This window comes from Ischnura elegans, chromosome 8 (assembly GCF_921293095.1).
Source record: "Ischnura elegans chromosome 8, ioIscEleg1.1, whole genome shotgun sequence".
Classification (NCBI taxonomy): domain Eukaryota; kingdom Metazoa; phylum Arthropoda; class Insecta; order Odonata; family Coenagrionidae; genus Ischnura; species Ischnura elegans.
In genome coordinates, this window is record NC_060253.1 from 812,344 (window position 1) to 835,389 (window position 23,046).

At 39.9% G+C, this 23,046-nt stretch overlaps 1 protein-coding gene across 2 annotated transcripts in view; it reads right to left on the reverse strand.

Annotated features, from left to right (window-relative positions):
- The window catches only part of LOC124163318 (protein TANC2), a 529,785-nt gene that overhangs the window by 264,449 nt on the left and 242,290 nt on the right, over positions 1–23,046 (reverse strand). The gene's annotated exons all lie outside the window — the stretch shown is intronic.

The window sequence follows — 23,046 nt, forward strand, 5'->3', positions numbered from 1 at the left end:
AGTCACTTGTGGAAGTACTTCCACAAAAATTTGAGTGAGAGTAAAGAAAAACAATCTCCTAGTCATGTACTATAATGGCATGAAAAACCTATTGACGATATCACCGTCAAGAACAAGACAAAAACTTAGCTACTTTATTACTACCACCAATGCCTTCTTAAGCTTAAGAAGTTCTTAAGCTTAATGCCTTCGTAAGCTTAAGAAGGCATTGCTACCACTCATCATCCGGATCTAAGTATGTCAGGGATAAAATAACTTAATATTACAAGTTAAAAAACGAACTAAATTATTCGACACGCATCATGACACCCACCTTCAAAATACCACCATTACAGCATCCGCACAATCTCAAAATACGACAATAAAACCGATTCTTTGCATTTTATTTTTCACTCAATACAAATGAGACGGTGCGCGCCGATATCTTTAGGTCTTTAGCGTTCCTACGAGACGATTATTCTACCACGCCACAAAAATAATCGCTTCACACTCAAATAATCGGTAGCGCACGGTAGCGATTCAGGACAGAATAACAATCTTCCTAGCACGCAAAGAATCGGTGAATAATCGAATCCAGCGCACGATTCTTGAGACGATTATGCACCGATTATCATCATACGATTATGGGGCGATTCTTTGGGCAAAATAATCGTGTGCTGAAGGTTAGGCGCTTCCGATTATTTTGTCCATTATTGCGATTCTGTGGGTGGGTGGTTTCTCCTCACCCACAGAATCGCAGCGTCATTGTTGACGATAATGGACAAAAGAATCGGGAGCGCCTAACCTTCAGCACACGATTATTTTGCCCAAAGAATCGCCCCATAATCGTATGATGATAATCGGTGCATAATCGTCTCAAGAATCGTGCGCTGGATTCGATTATTCACCGATTCTCTGCGTAATCGATTATTTCGGCCCGATTTTTTCCCAGAATCGATTATGCTTGAATTTTATCATATGATACGATTAATCGATTACGGAAAGTTTTTCCCCATCACTAATGCACATCATACTATAGGCATCATATATATATGGCATACATATACCGCAACAATCTCCTATCTCCACGCCTCGGACGTTAGCAACTCTGTTTGGGGAGAAATGACGTCACTACTCTTGGACACACTACTTTCGCTCGCACCCCCCATTCCTCCACTTTGACCTTTAATATCTTGAAAACTACCACTAGTATTGAAATTTCCCCCGGTAGATATTCTTTCCTAGAGGTTTACTACAATTTGACAGAGTTTTCAAAAAATGTGAAATTTCCCATTGCCAACTGTGAAGTATAAAAAATGTATAGTGAGGCATTTACATAACTGCATGTTCAAAAGAAAAAGTTTAAGGTCGAAAAATAAAGTTCAATTTATCCACAGAAAAATCTATTCATCATCTGTAATGATATTTTTCATATTATTTATGATTTAATTTCGTGAAGTTGCACATTTTATTATACATATGCATTCGTATTGTACGATAACAATGAAAGGCAGAAATAAAGTAGGTGCTTAAAATTACCAGATTATTTCCTTAAATATATGTATCAAGAAGAACACTAATTTATATCGTATATTTAACCCTTAACCTGTGACTTTGTGCACTCTGAGAGACTGCACATTAGGGCGGATCGGAAAAATCGATTTTTTTCAAATCCATCTGGCCCAATGAAAAAAAGTTGTGGGACCGATCAAAAATAAGGCCTGAAAAATTTGAGACCTCTAGGTGAACCCCTGACCCTCGCTCAAATGCAATTTAGGGGGGGAAGGTCGAAATTCGAAAAATATAGTATTTTATGGTCATTTCCTATAGATTTTGCCGAGTTACTCCCCTCTAGATCAAAATTTTCGTGCATTTTGACGTATCTGCCACCGTTTAGCCACAAAATGCCTAATTTGAGTCCGCGCCCGCGAAGAAAATATTCCAACGCCCACGCAGCGTCGCGGATACAAGAGCCGCAGGCCGATCCCCTCCCCTCCCCGCTCGCTACTACCCCTCCCACGCCTCCAATACAGCAAAATGCATCCCGCGTATACTGCTAGGAGGTCGTTTATCTTTGATAATATAAATCGGAAGATGGTAGAAGGTAATAAAGTAAGCTTAGTGAGACGACTTGTCACTTATTAAGCGCCTCGTCGGGGTGGAACAAATCGATGTTACCAACTTTTAGAGAAGTGATGAAATATTTTTAGATCCGAGAACGCAGGAAAGGAGCCTACGGTCCATGAAAAGGCCTCTCGAGTGGCTATAAAGGTGTGCGAACTATGGTGACACTTCCCTTCCATTATGTGTATGATTAAATGGATTTAGCGGTACAACAGGAAGTACCAAAACTTACGGAAAATGCGAATAGGCCAAAAGTAGGGTTTTTGCTTAAATACAAACCTGAAGCACTTTTGAAAGAACACTTGAAATTATGCGATATTTTTGCGAGTAAGTGCAATAAGGAACATAAAGTTCCCCCCAATGAAGAATTATGTTGAGAGACCAGCGGACGAAACTAAAGATTATGGCTGCTGGATTGACAACAACTGAGGAAAAAAAAGAGAATCGTCGGAGAGTGTTGTGTCGACATCGTCAATTCTTGTATGGGAAAATAGTATCAAAAATTTTCTTCATCAATTCATCCGAAGAAAATTAAACTGAGGAGAAATCATCCGATTTTTATCTCTACTTTCCTCGTCAAATAAAAATTCAGGACTTAACTCAAACTGGAACTTCTGCCTTGAAAATGCGTCTGCCAAATGTGATAGAGGTATATGCAAGAACCAAGAAACAGCAATGATGTCCCAATGGTGCAACTTCAATTGACGCAAAAATCATAACTTCGTAAGAAACATCCAAGGTAGTTTGCAAGAATTACTTACGTAGACAGAAAAAGATGCTAATTATTGTGAATACGAAAAGAGAGGTATCAAAGGGTGTCATCAAAGGGCTACAATTTTATGGAGTGAAAGACTATACTTTAGTCTGATGAAAAAAGGCAAGAGCACTTATCAATCCAAGTTTAGAGGGGAATGTGTGATGTTAGTTGAAGAAACAGGGTCCCACTTTTGGGTTTGCCTCCCCCGTCGGAGGATTAGCAAAAGTTATAAAATCTGCGATTCTCGATTCCTTTCCGAGTGAAAATTAAATACACAAAAATAAAAAGGATTTGAATGCGATGGTGAATACCGCCCAAATTGGAGGCATCATCCCTCTGCTACAAGCATAATTCCAACATCCCTTACTATGTGAGTAAACTGTTCTCGGGATTCCCACCGGGTTAATTTTTCCATAATGGCAAACGTTTCAAGCTCCGACTCAGGACTCATCATCAGGGATAAATTTCGTTGAATCCCGAGAAGAGTTTACCCACATCATTCGCCGGGAAAGCATCAAATCATATTTCATCCCTTACAGAAGTTTATTTGCTAATTGCACTAAGTTGACTTAGATTTGCGACATAAACATTGGGAGGGCATTCTAAGGACCGAATTTGCGTTGTTGCAAGTATGCGTTTGGCGGCCGATCCGAGATTTTTTAAATTGCTGGATTTTAATATCAACTTTAAGGACTACTCGCTGATGACATATTGGAGAGAGATCACAGTACCTCCGGCTACATCTGACCTTAGTGCTGCGGATTTTCAAAAATCTATTGATGAACTTTCAGATTTGAAGTTAAATATTTCTTTTTATTATAGATACGGACGAGAGATTCGTGAAGAAATTCGCCAAAACTTTGTTGACAACAGCGAAAGACGAGGAATGACACTGATATAAGAAATACAGATTGGAAAGCAGGTAATTGAAAAATTCTTTCGTGATTGTTCCTCCACAGACGATACTGAAACATTAAATATTTAGACTAACGAAGTAAGACGCACTTGGTGTGAATTTTGGTGCATTTGGCGCGTGGGAGAAGCTTGCGGGTAGGGGACGCGAGAGGCTTTCGCCCAAAATCCATTTAATCACATCTGTCGGACAAAGCCGAAATTGGAGCGCATATCCGAAGTTAGCACACCTTTGTAGCCACTCGAGATGCCTTTTCATGGACCGTAGGCTCCTTTCCTGCGTTCTCGGATCTAAAAATATTTCATCACTTCTCTAAAAGTTGGTAACATCGATTTGTTTCACCCCGACGAGGCGCTTAATAAGGGACAAGTCGTCTCACTAAGCTTACTTTATTACCTTCTACCATCTTCCGATTTATATTATCAAAGATAAACGACCTCCTAGCAGCATACGCGGGATGAATTTTGCTGTATTGGAGGCGTGGGAGGGGTAGTAGCGAGCGGGGAGGGGAGGGGATCGGCCTGCGGCTCTTGTATCCGCGACGCTGCGTGGGCGTTGGAATATTTTCTTCGCGGGCGCGGACTCAAATTAGGCATTTTGTGGCTAAACGGTGGCAGATACGTCAAAATGCACGAAAATTTTGCCCTAGAGGGCAGTAACTCGGCAAAATCTATAGGAAATGACCATAAAATACTATATTTTTTGAATTTCGACCTTCCCCCCCTAAATTGCATTTGAGCGAGGGTCAGGGGTTCACCTAGAGGTCTCAAATTTTTCAGGCCTTATTTTTGATCGGTCCCACAACTTTTTTTCATTGGGCCAGATGGATTTGAAAAAAATCGATTTTTCCGATCCGCCCTACTGCACATCACTCACGCACACCGCTGCATTTCTAAAAATATGAATATTTTCAAAATTAACACTTCAAAATATCTATAATTCTAGTTAACTTCATATTTTTGCATCACATCCTACTCTTAAAATTTAACGTTATTTTTATTAATTTCTGTAAATTTTCAATAGGGTAGTTTCCTTCATAAAAGAAAACGAAAGGCATTGATTGCAATTCGTTACCCACCATTAGTGTATTCATAATATACAATATATTTGGTTTTTGAAATAACGGTTTAGACAAATGGTAATGGTTAATTTTATCCTCATAAGAAAAAGGCCAGATTGGTGCCCATGCGATTCCACTCCACGTGACGTCACAGGGACCTAGTTTCTATACGAGTAGATAGGAGTTTTACATCGTCTGAGATTACCAATGCATGCATGAGGCACAGAGCTCAGGGAAACATGTCTTAATACTCACCAATTAAAAGTGGTTAAGGTGGGAAAGTTTTCTTTGTTTGATAAGGTATTAATAATCCTTATTTAAGCCAAGCGCTACCACCTAGCAGGCTAATATGATTCCTGCTAGCATCCTGCGTCGTATGAGCGCTCAAAGCTTCGCCCCAAGGTCACCTCACTTGCAGCAGCGGGAACCAGAACGACGTCACACGGAGTTTTCCCAGCATTCATACTTAGCCGTCAGGTTTTCGTGCGCTTGAAAATTTTCACTTTTCATTTAATCGTGAAAAATAGATTTCATTATTTAAAATTCTAAAAGCGTGAAACACGTACTCCAGGAGTAATAATCTTTCGATTTAGGCAAAAAAAAATTATAGAAAACCACCCTATTGGGTGCGACGAAAAATGACTTTTTTTTGGGACCAAATTTGTCCTTGATGAGAAAGTTGCGACCTTAATCAAAGTCTCAGATCCAGTGGCGCCCACTCCATGGGGCCTGAGTGGGCCCAAGCCGTTAGCCGTTTTGCAGTTAGAATTAAATTTGGAAAAATGCGTCGTAATGAATTTCTGGAAGAAGAATAACTCCCTACAGCGTAACTATGTCATTCGGGGCGCGCAGTTAAAGGCAGTTGAATCTGTGAAATATCTAGGGGTTAGACTCAATAATGATCTATCGTGGAATAAACATATTCGAGAAATAACCGGTCAAGCTAATCGTAAAATGGGTTTTGTTAAAAGAATATTAGGAAAGTGCGACGAGAAAGTGAGAGAAATTAGCTACTTCTCCCTCGTTAGACCACATTTGGAATACGCTGCCAGTGTTTGGGACCCTCATGAAAAAGGCTTAATAACAGAGTTAGAACGCGTGCAAAGAAGAGCTGCCAGGTATGTGAAAGGTCGTTACGATAGTCTTGTTAGTGTAACTGACCTCTTACATAAACTCGGATGGGAATCTCTGTCGGACCGTAGATTGAAAAATAGACTAAACCTTTTTGATAAATTCAAGAGCAGTGTCTTTTCTGACGAAGTTAACCCTATCTTGCGGACGCCAACGTACTACGGAAGATCAGATCATATAAATAAAATAAGAGAGATAGATTGCAGAACAGACAGATTCCGAATGTCATTTTTTCCACGATCAATAAGAGATTATAACGGCAGCAATAGAACGCGTAAATAGATTGCATGACTTGTAGTGTAGCCTACTAACCTATGTAAAACTTACTGCATGTTTCTGAATTTCTATTCTATATTCTATTTCTAACAGCATATAGTAGTATAGTTTGTTATTATACGGGACGTTTCTTGGACGATGTGGTGTGCATGTGGGAGTCCAAATGCATGCTGGTGATTGATCACCCCCTGCCAAACACCCTAGAGGTGGCTCGCAGGGTAATTTGTAGATGTAGATGTAGATGTAGATGAAGCCCCCTCAAAAATTCATCATGGGTGTGAGGAAAAAATGTGTCAGGCTTGTCGATTTTCCCCTGAGTGTCCAGAGATCGAGATTCGAGTTATCAGGGTTCTAATGGTGATCATATGACTCTTCTAAAATGCTTAAAAACTTAAAACTCACTATAATTAATCGTAGAGGGCGTAACATGGTGGAAATCCATAATAGCACGAATACAAGGATCAAGAACTTTGCTATTTCCACATAATATTTTATTAGCACCGACCATGGTTTCGTTACAGAGTAACATTATCAAGGTGAAGATTTAGGTAAATTGACAGAATATACTATATAGCAGGAGCCGTTGGTTAGGGGGAGGTAAGGGTTGGGGTTGGAGCTGGGTTTGGCGTCACTGTAGGTGGGGTGGGTGGAGGGGTGGTTGAGTAAGGGGGAAAGTGGAGGAGGGGGGAGTGCCTAAATGGTGCCAGATTCCTTTCCTTGGGAATTTGTCATTAAGAGTGCAAAGATTACTTCCCAAAGAAAAAATAAGGCTAGCCTTTTACAAACACAGCACATTAAGGAGCATGCTGGGGTCACCAAAGGACAGGGATATCCCGGAGGAACGGAGCGGAGTATATCGCCTAAATTGCGCCGACTGTGACGCGATTTACATCGGCCAAACAGGGAGGAGTTTTTCCATCCGGGCGGCCGAGCACCAGATGTGTCATAGACAGGGGAAGGACCACTCCCAATTTGCAAAACACCTTAATGACATGGGGCACATTAGTGACTTCATCCCTACCATTCTGCATTTTGAGAAGAAAGGACGGAGATTAGACGCTTTAGAAGAATTGGAAATTTTAAGCCACAGGGACTCATACCTTGTTAACGACCAGCTTTACCCTTCTTGCTCCCCCCTCCTCCACTTTCCCCCTTACTCATCCACCCCTCCACCCACCCCACCTACAATGACGCCAAACCCAGCTCCAACCCCAACCCTTACCTCCCCCTAACCAATGGCTCCTGCTATATATATACTGTCAATTTACCTAAATCTTCACCTTGATAATGTTACTCTGTAATGAAACCATGGTTGGTGCTAATAAAATATTATGTGGAAATAGCAAAGTTCTTGATCCTTGTATTCGAGTTAAAACTCACTACTTATAAAATTTCTCGGGGCATGATCCCCGGTTTGGGCCCCCCCAATATTTTTTTTAGTTGGCATCCCTGCTCAGATCCAAATATTTTTAAAAGTCGGATAATATTAACCATTTCCACCCTAAAGTTTAAAATTTTGCAAAAATTCAGGCTGTTATTGGAGGTAAACCTATTGAAGAGAAATTACTGCACTGCCTAACTGTTTCCTAACTGACTAATAATGATTACAGTAGACTCTGGTTATTACGAAGTTCACGAAACCGAAAAACCCGAGGTTCGTAATAACGAAGTTTGTAAGAACGTTTCTTTTGGGAATCGTCGAAAAAAATAGTGTATTATAAACGCGATTAAATTACACGGAAATATATATAAATAGGAAAATTCGTTTCAGTTTTTCAACAGAAGACTTCGCCATGACGCAATCGAGGGTTGATATCTTCCCGAATACATGAACTCCGATATTCATACTAGATGCGTCCCAAGACCTTGTTCCTAGGTTGATAAAATTACAGTCCGGCCACCGAGATTTGTCCAATAACAGACAAAATGGTCTAGGTCCGGGGAGGGGGCAAGGCTGCCAGGTAAGAAAGGGAAACGCTTACAAATTGTTCCGTGAAGAAAAGAACCGGAAGGGACGACGAGCGTGAAGGACCTAGAGGAACAATCACTTGTTCTTGTGATTCGAAGAATGGGCTTATTTTGGTAGATCAGGCTTATTTCGGTGCTCGTTTATGCATTTGACAACGTTGTATGACTAGGCGAGGGTGTGAGGTGCGCTTGGGGGACAGCGATTGGCTTTAAACCGTGCTGGCGCATGATTATCCGCCCCTCTTATTGTGCCGTAATCGGACAACCCTCGCCAGCCGGACTGTACGCAAGTTATCGAGGAGTACTGTTATGCTGCGGAATGCAACACTGCATTACACGCATGCGCTAACTCACGATTGTGGCGAACTGATCTAGCGGGGCCTGCGATGCATTCGGAGCCGAAAAAAATAGCTCCCCACGGTGACGAAGAATGGGCGAAAAGCTGAACAGTTCCTAAGTTCACACCGGATTCAATGATACCTTATTCAGATTGAGATCACAGTGAGATTTTCCCAGCGCCACACCGCATAGTATCGGCCAAATTCGAAATTTGAAAATTTTGAATGATCGTATCTCTGAAAATTCGTAAATCGAATGTGCATAGGAAGAGGATTGACTGTACAACCAATTTACTAACGGTTATGAGTGGGTCACTATGACTTCACAGGAATTAAGCTTGTTATATGATGTAGCGTGCAAACTGAATAAAGAACCATCATTGACGCTCTTTGGCACAGTATACGAGAAGAACTTAAACGTGGCGCGACTATTAAAACTTAAGTGTAGTGAATATCCACCTAAATGCCGTGACTTGTGCGTGGAACTTCGTAATAAAGTTCATATTGTAACCGCCAGGACCGGGACTTAGGTTCGTAATTTCGTAAAAACGAAAATTTCGTTATAACGTTTCTTTTACCATAGCTTGGATAGGCCTTTTCGACGGGACCAACGATTTGCTTCGTAATAACGAGAACTTCGTAACAACGTTGTTCGTATTAACGAGAGTCTACTGTATAACTCAAAGCGTTAAATACACAGAGTTAAAAGTTTATCCTATGGATTCTGCGGTTTTGCGATGAGTAAGAAAAACTTTGAGTTTACACAATGCGCATATACACACCATATGTGAAGTCATGCCTTACGCATACGCATCCGGCTGTGTATGGCATCACTTCACATTTTGAAATTCATAGGTCAAATTAGCGGGATCTACTTTACCAGGAGTTTCTTGCAAGATTTGTGAATCTGCAGGCTATGAAAAAAAGCAAGGATGAATACAAAGCAAGACTAAGAGTTAATATACTTTTCTGAATGAAATTCCCTCACTAGCCCATCTACCAAGGGCATGCTGGAAATTGTCTTTATCATGAGTATTGCTAATCTCACAGGTATCAGAATTTATTTCAGGGCTGGAGGAATCTACTGCAGAGATATCAGCGTCACTTTCGATAATAATGCCACCTGCTTCAGCAGGTACGTTCTCATTCCTATCATCAATTGGCTCATGTAACTCTGCTTATCTCATCTCACCAGCATTAGCAATTCTATTCAGTATCTGACGTCTATCTGTAACTAAATTCAATTGTCTCAGCATACTACAAACATCTATTAGTGGTCAATAACGTTCTTTCGGCATGATTACATCTAATGGCTAAGTCACTCAAATGAGAATGCAATAAAAAATGTGCTTTGCCAATTTTTTCCCCCCAAAAATGCAAACCAATGAAATTGCTGCAAATAAAGAGTGCAATACTCAAGCAGAGCTTGAGGTAACCAAATTAAAGCTATGAAAGCTATTAAAAATTGTTGCCTCACCATGCTGCCACAATAAAAGGTGATGCAACTCTCTGGTTATATAACAAAGTGGGCCAAAAAATGACTTTTTTTGGGATCAAATTGGTCCTGTATGAGAGAGTTGCAACCTTAATCAAAGTCTCAGATCCAAAAATTATTAGAAGTCGGATAATATTAATCATTGCCGCCCAAGCCCTAAAGTTTATATTTTTGTGAAAATTCAGGCTGTTATTGGAGGCAGAAACCTATTGAAGAGAAATTACTGCAACTAAGCCCATTTCCTAACTGACTAATAATGATTATAACTTAAAGCACTATATATATGGAGTTAAAAGTTTATCTAATGAATTCTGCAGTTTTCTGATCAGCGAGAATGCTTTGCATTTATGCAACCCGCATATACTTATGTACAGGCATCCCCCGAGTTACGTATGTCTCGACTTACGTAAATCTGTACTTACGTAAGCGATAACCGTATTTCAAATGATTACGTTAATTTTCGAATGCGAGCGCGAAGAAGTAGATATTCACTCGTACAACCTATGGTAGAAAAAATATCGAATAGTTATAGAGTTTTTTACGTGCTAAAAATAACGAAGTGACCCATTTTTGTCATTCCTCGAAGGAAATTTCATTAATTTCTGTAGAAAAATCGCTTATAAATCCCAAGTCAGCAATCCATGTGAAAATTTGCAGTTCTAGCGATGGATGTGGTGGCGTATGTGGTTGCGCTCATTCCTGTACGATACAACTTGTTATACAGCAATATCTGAAGCGCCAACGCAAAGGTTCGACTTACGTAAATTTCGACTTACGCATAGTCTGCCGGAACGCATCTCTTACGTAACTCGGGGGATGCCTGTATATATAGTATAAGTACATGAGTATTTATGTACATATAAAAATGAAAATTTGTTCTAACACAAACAACTACGATTAATCGATGAAATTAATTATAACTCTAATTATGGCTCTCTGGAGTGTGCTGTGAGCGGTGCGGTAGCTCCTCAAAATGAGTCATTTATGCCATCACTCATCTGTTGGAACCAAAATTGTGGCCTTTAAATATTGATTTTTCAGCATGTATTGGGCAGTGGCAGAATTTCATTCCCATAGGAATTTTAAACTGCCACATCCCCTCATCTTGGTTTAGGACATTTGGAGGAAGAAGCTATGCCTTGTATCCACCGGAGGAAGTCCATGAGGCTGAAGTGAAGAGGCTGATGTACAAGGCAGTTGAACCAAAAGAGGAATGGGATCCTTACATATGTGACTCCTTGTTTTGGTTGGTAAGAAATTCTCATAGAAATTAGGAGAGAATTTCAACTGTAGAATGTATGAATGATGTTTTATCCTTTCATATCAGACAAGTTTGTAGCAGCTAGAGATTTTGAACGTGAAGCTGCTGATTACAGTGGATCATATTTGGAAACATTTGTTCAGTCCAGGAGTAACTGTAACAAAAGGAAGAGGATTGCAAAAAATTCCGCTACCCAAATGAGCCTGACAGCTCATCTGAAAATTGTGATGAGATGGATAGTATAAGTGACCCACCATTGCCTCAAGGTAAGAATTAGTCAAATAAAAGTTTTCTTTTCTTATGATAGTCATTCCTTTCTCAATAGAGTACTTGCAACTGGGAGGATTACGATTGAAATGTTTTTAACTTGTTAAATTATATCATTAATAACATTACTTTCAATTAGCAGCATTAATTGTTGCTAAGGTTGAATAACAATTTAATAATGAATGCTTAATATGCATCGTTTTTGTGTTAATATTCTGCAGACAAAAAAACTTGGCTATTGGCAGTATGTGGCACACAAAATGACATTACAGCTCTGAGAATGTGGCTGCCAGCTGTTTCAGGGCACAATCATTAATTTGGCAAATTTTAATTACTCATGGCTCACTAAAAGAGTACCTCGCTATTCTCAGACTCGGAATTTGGCCTAATTAGGGTTTATATTTTTTTAAAGATTGCTTTCCAAAAATCTGCTAATACTCCATCATACAATTTTTTTAACACATTCAATGTGGGCCTGATTTTCATGGCAGTCGTCAGAATTGGCCGTTAAAATAAGAAAGAGAAATAGAGAGGGGTTTTTGTGCTTCCATAATAACTTCCATTCAAATATGTACTGCTTTTTACAAATGGTGCACACGGGTCGAAAGAGGCAGGGCAGTAAAGGCTCTGCTGGGAAATCTGAAAAGATCTCTCTACGGGATGTTCTGGTCCATAGAGAGGTACCTCTGATGTCCCCAGCTCCCAAGGGAATACCACTCAGCAAAGCCAGTCAGCAAAATAATGGCTTGAAGGATCAGTGACAACGATTGTAATGTGGCAATTGCTATGTTCTAGTTGCTGAAAGAGTATTTTCAGAAGATGTGCTAATTTATATTGAAAATTAACCTCATAGATCCCTCTACTGTGATAGTGCAAGAAAACATTGGTAAATATGTATCATAAAAACCGCCTGAAAAAGTTGCAGGCGGTGAAGTTTTTGCACCAGGGTGTTTCCTCAAAGAGGGCACCAAGCATTCCTGGGAAAGCAGTTTTGGTCACTTATTGTAGGACATCTGAGGAGACCTCAGAAGAAGTTCATATTCAGAGAGTAGAAGCAATGAAAGAGCCTCTGCATTCCCAGACTCTGAAGGAAATACACTTGAACTAGTCAGGCAATCGGGAAAATAATGGTATGAGAGGTTAGCATTTTATACTATGATGTGGCATTTTTTTGGCGGATGTTGCATCTAGATTCATGAGTTCCAGTAAAATAATTATCTCTTTCTTTTTATGCATTCTAATTATTTGTACATGACATCCTTAAGGCTCCCGGATACATCGGCCACTTTCGAGTTGTGGATCTTTCCCCCCACCCCTCAAAAACTCGGCCTAGTGGCTAGCGAGCCTAGCCGACTAGCAAGTGGCCTTGGACTCGAGGCAGGGAACATAGGGGGCAGTGTTTAGGGAAGGGAGGGGAGGCAATGTGGAGGGGATGGGGTTTAGATGACTGAAATTTTGGGAACCTTCTCGCTCGGGTTTGCGACTGTTGAACAGCCGAGTGTCACCGTGCTCAGCCTCTGCGCCGCATGGAAGTAGACGAATCTCAAGGCAACACGGTGGTCTTCGAGATTGGGAATTGGATATTATTTACGGAAGTGTAGAGCACAGAGATTGGTGAGATTTCGTCTCCAAAAACCCGGAAGTATTCAAAAATTTTTTAATAATTGATTTGGTTACTAATTAAAGCAATCTCATGTAGTAGCGAGAAAATCCGGCAATTAAGAATTGAAAGGTACAGTTTTATTATTCCTTGACATTTTTGAGAATATCGTTTGTTCTTCATGGTGTTTCAACCCGTCAAAATGTTTTAGAGATTTCGTTTTCAATGAAAAACGTAACTCCCGATACATAAAAATATTAATTTCTTAGTTTTTCCAATTTAAGTATTTCTGGAAGAAGGTAAAATGTTTTTAACTTCTCGTCCATGAGGTTTTCCCATAAAGCCTTGTCCATCTAATTTTTTTCTTAAATCCACGTGGAGTACAAAAGAAAAATATACAATGCGTTTATATATTATTTCGTATATTTCGTGGAGTATTCTGTTTCCCCTGGATTTCAAAGAAACTTTTGATCTTCGCTTCAGATAAATATTTCCTTATCGGATTTCACAGTAATCATCAAGTGTAGAATCTCTGGAGGAAATTTCTTCTTCCTGAAGGCTGCAACTGGACGTTAGGGATGACGAAGACGCATGCTATGGTATTTTAGGCACTTATAAAAATTTCATAAATATATTCCGTACAAAAATATCTATCAAAATTTATATATAATTACTAAAGTAACCTACCGATTAAGGTAGGTTTGTAATGAGTATTTACTAAACATTCTGGCTGTACTTCCTCCTATCATTTCCTCTTCAATTCACTATGAAATTCCTTTCCATGAAATCTCTTATTTCCTTCCTGTATCTCGTTTACCCAACATTCTTTCCTGTAACACAGTTTTCTCTCCTCCCTTACTATGTCCTACACTTTGTCGTTCTTCTTCGTCTACGTCCGCTTCACTTTCTCCGTTCTTGTCCACCTACTTTTATCTTGTGTCTCAATCGTAGCTCGTGACTCTTTATGAACCGCATAAATAATAAGTTGACCAATTTATTTTTATTTATCCGTGGAATCATCATTAAAAGCACATTTCAAATAAATTAGGATAAAGTAGGAATCCCATTTAGGTCTTGCCTGTAGGATACCTCAAGACAAATGACAATACGAATTGAAAAAATTAGTAAGCTGAGACCAGATACGAAACATAATAAATGCTCGAAAAAATAGCAATTTTTGTTAAATCTCAGCCTGCCGTGCAAAAAAAATATATTGAGCATTACACGCACTATCAACAAATTAATTTATTTGGATTTTCTACAATAAGTTACCACTAACTTAATCTTTAAAAAATATGTTAAACTATTTCATCCTCTTATAATTTCTGACCATCAAGAAAACAATTTCGTCTTACATAGATAAATGAGCGTTTGAACGGAAAAATTACGCGTCGGCAAAATATAAATTTTTGTAGATCTTAAATTTAATGCATTGGTTTCAGCTTCTTCTTTAGGTTTATATCCTCTTATGGGGTAGAAATTTTTGAATACTTAGAAAAGGTTATGATGACGTGAAGGGAGAACTGTAAATCTACAAATTAGGGAAGGACGGTTCAAATTATATTTTATAGCAATCAATATATTGCTTTTTGGAGAATCAGCAACCAATTGCTCGAACTTTAATACCCCTCCCCAGAAGGTTATCAAGTAGTTTAATTATGATTGTACTAACACATTATTAATTGTTTTAATAAATTTTGGGTAACATCATAGAGTAAGTATATATTCTTACTCTATGGTACCATTTACTTCGGAGGGAGTAAAGCGTTGCGTGGATAATTTTATACTTCCTGGAAATTTGGTTAACTTAATTATGACTTTAGTCTTCTTGTGAGTAATCCTCATGCCATATTCATCGCATCTCTTGTCTAATGCATCCACTATAGCCTTCAGCCCTCTCGCTGACTGGCTAATCAACGCCTGATCGTCCGTGAACCTTACTGATTTTACATCATTCCTCCCACTTTTACTTCAGTTCCCACCTCATCCCACGCTTCTCTTGCCATCACCTCAGCATATACTCCAGAAAACAATGGAGATAGTGAACAGTCTTGCCTTACTACTCGGGCAAAGCTTGCCCTCCCAGTTTCTCCGTCCGCTTCCTTCACTTGTGCAGTATTGGCCAAATGAAGATTACAAATGAGTCGCCTATCCCTCCAATTGACGCCTATTTTCTTGAGAATATCCATAATTTTGTCCAGTCCACTCTATGAAATACTTTTTCAAAATCCACGAATAAGGCAAACACAACCTGATTATAGCTTAGGTTCCTCTTCACGAGCGACCTCATAACCGCAATAGCATCTTTACTTACCGAAGAAAGATCTGAGGTTTTCCCGGCGTATGATGTTGTTGAAGTTTATTCGGGATTGCCACCGGATAAGGTTCTCCATCTCTGCCGACGTTTCGATGGCTGAGTCGTCAGGGCTTGATGACGATGGACGACCCGGCCATCGAAACGTCGGCAGAGATGGAGAACCTTATCCGGTGGCAATCCCGAATAAACTTCAACAACATCTTTACTTACCTTTTCTGAATACAAACTGATCTTCGCCCAAGTAATCAATAGTCCTTTTCTCTATTCTTCTCTTTAATATTCTCATTACCACTTTGCCTTATTTTCCATTGTCGCGAAATCAGGGAGACGAAGGCCATATCAGGGAGAGCTCCCTTGATTTCCATGTCTTAGAAGCGGCCTCTTCCTTGGCTCAAGATTATGCCACACCACTGCTTCTTCTACATGTTAAATCTTTCCTGCCTGTTTCCGATGCCATGCAGATCCTCCTCTTTCCCCATCCATCTACTCTGATCTTCGATTTGCTCAGTTAGCATTCTTCCATTTTTTGGCATTAATTTTTGACATGGCTTGTCCTCTTTTGCCGCCAGATAGCGACTTCACCTTGACGTACAACGCGTCTACCTCTCGTTACTTCTGAATCTTTTCCATTTCCTCGCAGTGTCTCTCCTTGTTTTCCACCAATTCTTTCTCCATTCTTAGTTTCTCACCGTAATAGATGATTATTTTTATTTAGAATTTTCCCTGTACTGTGTCTACGTTCTTCCACTTCCTTATCACCGCCATTTCTTTTTTAATTTCCTTCGTTATCCAAGTTTTCTTTGTCATACGAATCTCCAGAGGTTTCTAGTAATCTATCCTCACATTCCCATTAAAGTTTCAACGTTCTATTTCCTCACCTTTATTATTTTACGAGTCTTTTGAATATTACGTTTCGTTTCGTTCACCTTAGGGAGAATGCGATATATTTTTCGCCATTCCTTTACATCTGTTTTACTATTATGTGGTCTTTCTGATGTATCTACGTATCCCTTGGACTCTTCCTGGTGGACTTTTGCACTTTAGGATAATTGGACTAGGTCTTTGTGACGAATAACTTGTTTCTCCTGCAATATTTTTTTGATTTCTCTTCCCGCTCGTTTCGCGTTTCCTAACCCAAAATCTCCTATTTCCCAGCCCTTCCTCCCTCCCCGACTGAGGCGTTATACTTCCCCATCATTACTTGGTTTTTTTAAACCGGGCATTTCACTTATTATTACCTCGTCTACTTCTATCTCCATACGAATGATAGCGGACTTGTAGACTTGAACTGCTACTAAGTCGGTGGGTCGTTCCTCAAACTCTACAACCAGAATCCATACCGCTTAACGGATTTATGAATACCGTTGTCTTACTCAGCTTCCCAATTAATACTGAAGCTACTTTTGAAGTTAACTTTTCTCTCTACCATAACATATATCCACCACAATATTTATGTGGGATGGGAGGTGGCATAAATTCTACCAGCACCATATGGGCAATTTCTGCGTCAGATTTTGTTTTGTTGGTTTGCGGAGTATCTTCTACATCTGTATTTGTAGCATCTCTGGAGTCACTGTTAATATTATCAATTTGTTCGTTACCATATATTACAACGATGCTCGCTGTGAGATATATAAAAATGTTGAGTTACCAGTGCCAGCAATAAAATAAGTTTCGGACAAGGGTGCTATACCACTTCACCAATGCTTTCTTCATGAAAAAAATATGCTTTATTTTCTTTGCTTTTCACTTTTATATCATATTTTTTCATATGTTAATGCAATTTGCATGGCGCTACTCTGTAAAGAAAACTTTTAAATCCCTTTTCAAATGCAATTCCCGGCAGAAGTCTTTCTGGTAAAAACTAACGAAGCATAACATATCTATCGCAAAAAATTAATTTTATAATTCTTTTTTACTATTTTACTTTTATAAAATGCAACAGATAAATTGACCAATAAGTATCGATGCACGACGGACTCAATGATTTTGGCTATTTTCAGGCGGTGTATCGTTGGAGGACGTTGTTGCCAATGTTAGAATGGGCGTGAATGTTCACATAATCTATTCACGCATGAAAAGTAAATTGATAAAATTGTTAAAAAGTTATTTTATTGGTGAATATGTTCCTTTGTTCTTCGGGAGATTCTGGAGACGATTACTTATTCAACCAAAGCTTTCAGTTCGAGACGTGAGTAAAAAAATAGAGCGTTAAAAAAGATGCTTTTTGCGGCGTATTTACTGCAAATATTGGCTTCGCAGGTAAATCGACGAAATTGTGTATGGGAAGGTGCACATGTTTTATCAATAATAATAGCGTATAAATAAAATTCTAGAGTAAGGAAGGGCTGCCAGAGGTGGAAGACCAAGTGGCAACATCAATGAACACACAAACATCAAGTCAGTCTTCCGCCGCCTACGACCTAAGGCCCAGTGATGTGAACGAGCGGTTCAATAGTTTCCAAGTAAGCCTCCGCGGAGATTATGATGATATCGGGTGATTTTCCGCGTATTCTTCCGCGTTTATCCATTTTTAGGACAATGTTTCCCCTACATTTCAGTTGGCTTCCTCAGGTCCACTGAAAAGATGGTAGTCCCATATGTCGTGTATGAGAGTGTTGTCTATTGTATTTAGTGATTTTTCAAATTTGTCCTTTAGGTTGGTTAGGTGTTGGGAGAAGGGAGGAATGTTTAGGTTATTGGCGATATAGTCATTTCTGACGAACCATGGTGCATCAACAATTCGTCTGAGTATCTTGTTTTGGATGACGTATAGTTTGTTTAGATTGGAGTATGAAGTCCCTGCCCATGCTGGGTAGCTGTACGTGAGAAGAGGGCGTAACATGGCAAGGTAGATTGTTCTTTTGGTGTCGAGTTTCATTCGGCTTCTCCTGTTGAGCAGTGGGTTGAGGGAATTGGTTGCTGCTTGTGTCTTATTGGTGGCGTAAGCTATATGATTGTTCCAAGAGAGCTTTGGATCCAGCATTATTCCAAGGAATTTTACCTCCTTGGAATCAGGGATTTCTTCAGTTCCATAGTAGGTTTTTGTGGTGTTTTTATATTTCGCTTTTCTGGCGAAAGTTATGGCGCTGCATTTACTAGTGTTTATGTTTAGCTTCCAGTTGTCCATCCACTTTTAAACATCATGGAGGTGTTCTTGGACGTATTTGGCTGCGACGCTTGGGTTTTGGGTTTGGGTGGGGAGCAGGCGGAGTTGACTGGTACATAGAAGGAGCGGTTTGATAGGAAAGAGAGGAGCAATTTTTGGATGTAGGTGGATATCGGGAGGTTGGAGAGTTTGAGGATTATTCCGGAGTGCCAGACTCGGTCAAAGGCTTTTGCAGGTCCAAGAACACCCCATGCGTTTGTTTGTTGATATTGAAGCCAAAGGATATGTATTCCACAAGGCGAGTGATTTGATGCATAGTTGCATGGTGCTGTCGGAAGCCGGTTTGTTCATTTCGGAGGAGTTTTGCGTCTTCTATTTCGGGGTTTAATCGGGCTAGGTTAGTTCTTTCTAGGATTTTACCTAGGCAGTTGAGTAGGCTAATTGGCCGGTAGTTATTTGGGTCGTTTTGGGGCTTGCCAGGTTTTGGGATCATGATGATTTTGGCTGCGCGCCAAGGTTGAGGGAAGTGGGAAAGTAGGTAGCAGGCGTTTAACAGATTTCTAAGGTGAGCAATGGCTTTTGGGTGGAGGTTGGTCTGCAAAGAGGCAGGCTTTAGAAGCGTTGGTTACAGCCGTGATGTCTTGTCTGATGAGTGGTTTGGGTTGGGGGCGTTTTCCTTTCAGATTTCTGGCAAGTTCCCAGACTGAATGGTCCTTGTGTGATAGAGCTTCTACCATTGAATCCCATTTCTTGGCGTTGTATTCGCGGAGCAGGGAGGTGGCTCGGTTTTTTAAGGCTTGATACAGATTGTGGTCCGCTGGAAGGAACGTTCGTTGCCAAAGTCTTCTAGCAGCATTTCGTTTCTGGATGGTGTCTTGGATAACTGCTGGTAGGTATTCTCCAGCCATGTCCTCAGGTTTTGGTGGAAATGTGGCAGACTTGAGGAAGTTTTGGATGAGACCGGTGAAATCTTCAACTGCTTGGTCCAACTGTGCTTCAATTTTCAAGGTTCGGGGATCTGGTAGTGAAGTCTTGGAGGAGAGTTCTGTAAATTGCTTCCAGTTTATTTGGGGGTTAGGAGGAGGCAGGATTTCGTGGGAGAGTGGTATGGTAAATGTTATTGGACAGTGGTCCGAGGCAGCATTATCAATGGTGCTCGGCGCGATGGTGGTGGGAAGGTTTGCGGTTAGGACTAAGTCTAGGATGTCCGGAAGGTGTGGGAAAGGGGGGAAGTGAGTCGGTGAATCAGGAGCGGAAATTTGAATTGTGTGGGAAGCAGCTATTTTCTTCAGGAGCTTACCGTGCAGGTTGGTGGTACGGCAGCCCCAGTCGGTATTTTTGCCATTGAGGTCTCCGCCCAGATGCAAGGATGTTGGGCAAGTTTTTCGATAGTTTTGATGTCACTGAAAAGATGCATAAAGTTGTTCATCTTATATACACCCCGTTTTCCGCCTTTTTTGTGGAGGTGTGCCTTGATTGGTCGCGATCTTTGAAGACCCGTTTCCTCGCGCTGGAGAGAGTGTAGCCGTCTTCAAGGTTGAAGTTCTTTGTAGTTGTGGCGATTTCAATAGCCTCCCTGATTATTCTCGGGTAGTTGCGGCCTTCTTTGTTCTTCATCGACACTTCAGTGGACCTGAGGAAACCAACTGGAACGTTGGCGAAATATCGTCCTTCAAAATGGATAAACGCGGAAGAATACCCGGAAAAATCACCAGATATCACGAACAGTTCAAGATAAGCCCATAATAGCTACTCTGTTTTAGGACTTGCGTGATTTGAACTTGTATCGTCTCGGAGGAAGCATCCAGCGCAACCATATATTCCAATGACTTCTGTCCCAGATTAAAAAAATCTTCGGGCAGTTCCAATCCAAGGGAAATATAAGATTATTCCGATAAAAGAAATAAGCATTTGCCATAGTGATTTCATTCTAATTTAACCAGAGGTCCTTCACTCGATACCCATGAAAATGTAACATTATTTGAAACTTATGCCTATTTTTTCGGTTTATAAGGCTTAGTTGATAATGATGAAACTGCGAGCGAACTTGTAGTAAAAACCAAGGGTCTAAGGATTGACGTGAGACGAATAGGACAGTGGGAAGATGAGAATCAAATTATCTCATTTTTATGCCGCAAAATATCAAAATATGCGGTGTTGCGTGGATTGCGATGACGCAAGTGCAGAATCCCTTCCTCATTCGTGCATCCTGTTACCTCTTTAAAAAATTATGGATCTCTGAATCAATTAAATAGTGTGCGATATGATATTCTGTTTAAGTTTAAAATAATGAGAGACACAAAACTAGTCCTAAAATATTTTATCTATTTTTAAGTTTCCAAAAAATGACACTCATTCCACAGAAAAATTAGACCATTACCCTGTATGTAGGAATTACGAATTCGAAAATGCTGCCATATCTTTTGCATTATAACTTACTGATCTAAGTTTCCGTCTCAATTGATCAAATAGACAAAAAAGAAGCCAAGAAAAATTCTATTTTAGGGACCGTAGAGTGCAAGCGTGTGTTGTAAAAGACCGATGTCTTAAATATTTTCCTGGCAATTGAAAAATGCATGCACCGCAGAATTAGCATTTTTTATTACAATTACCAATTTAGAATTAGCAAGTTTTTTATGAATTAAGCAAACATGTTTCCATGCATCATGCATAGTACAAGTTGTCCATGAGTTCTTGACTTGCACGTTATAAAAAACTTCAATTACAAAAAATTGAAAATTTCGGTGATAGAACACACGGATGTAAATCTGCACGCTGGTACACGATGCGTAATCTATGACGTGACTCGAGCTATCAAGAATTATATTTGTTACATAATTTTAGGCATTTAAACTAATGAATTTCTTAAAAATAAACATTCGAGACTCATAAATATAAAGCTAATATTTCATTTTTAGCAGAATTAATGTAATTGATCTTATTTTTCGTATAAAATTATGGCAAGGAAGGTTGCACCGGTGAGAGGAAACTTTTAATCTCGAAATGAACTGATGTATCAGGGTAAAATGCAGTACTGAAGCGGATATAAACTGACCAGGGTCATTTGTAGCAATCCTCCTCGCTGAGAATAAACCGGCATTACCAATAGCAAATGTGAAAAGTAGGTATATCTCCTCGCATGCAATGTGGGAAATGCATCTTGGTTGTATTGATATGTTTTTTTTGTAATTACATCGGAACAAAAGATTCAGGGAAAAATCATCATGGTAAGACAGTATTTTGGCAATAAGGTCATGTACTGTTAAATAGTACGTGGCGTTCTGCGCTCCTACCGTGAAACAAATCATGTCCTTGAGCGTGTTGTTGGACAAGATTAAAATTCGGCTCCGAAGCACGCATCACACATACAAGAGCGACCCTCACGCGGCAAAGAGCAATGACACAGCATTCTCTCCCGCCATACCCGGCAGCTCGGCGGCTGCCGGCGAACTGAAGGCAGGAGACTCCATGCAAGCGTTGTCCCCTTCCACTGCCACGATGAGACTCGCTCAGTGGCTGAGGGCGATGTGAACGGGAGAATGTCGCCGCCGTGGAGAGCGCAAAAATAGCGTGCAAAGGTTCGCATAGATTGATTTAGTGCCGCTTCTATGAGGACTACATTAAAATGGTCTGGATTAATATGAAGATAAAGGATTAAAGTTTATAAAGACTGTAAAAAATGTTGGGTTCCGTCATTATACACGCCGTAGCAGGCAGCCAATTTTACCGAATTTCGTGTTTTTCCGTGGTCAATATTGCAGCGTGAAAAACGAGAAATGAAAAATTACGATGATCTTTTCAAATATCGATCTTTCTTCTTCGTAAATATGCATTCAAATGTTATGTGCATAGAATACCAGAGGCGTCAGACGAATCTGCCCAGACGTCTGCAGCGTAGTTTTTGGACTAGGTATCCGGGAGCCTTAACTTAGAAAAAAAAGTGGTGGAACACATGGCAATGGAACTTTCTTGCTTGAAGGAAGCAATGAACGCAATTTTAATCAAATTAGATAGTTTGAATGCATGTCAGGAAACGGCAAAGACTTTGAAGATGTTAAAGAACTATATTCTCTTTTGGGCAATTCAATATGTAGACAGATTACAGTCTTTACGAAATGAATTAACACTCCCAAAATCAGGAAGTTAATGGTAACCCTCTAATATTATTAATTAACATTTGTGTATTATTTCTCATCACTTAACACTGATTTAACTATCTAATGCATAACCATTAATGCTTAGTTGCAGCTATTGAAGGATCAATCTGCTGGGCTTTTATTCCGGGGGCTATCCCAGAAAGATGTCAATCCTGCCCTGAATAAAACAGTGTACTCCTGATTAGCATCACTGATGACAAATGAACTGGCAGTGAAGTTCTGTATGAAGGGGAAGTCCTTGTGTAGCGTGGCTTTTGAGGTGGAATTCTCAGGATTGATTGAATTAATATTTCG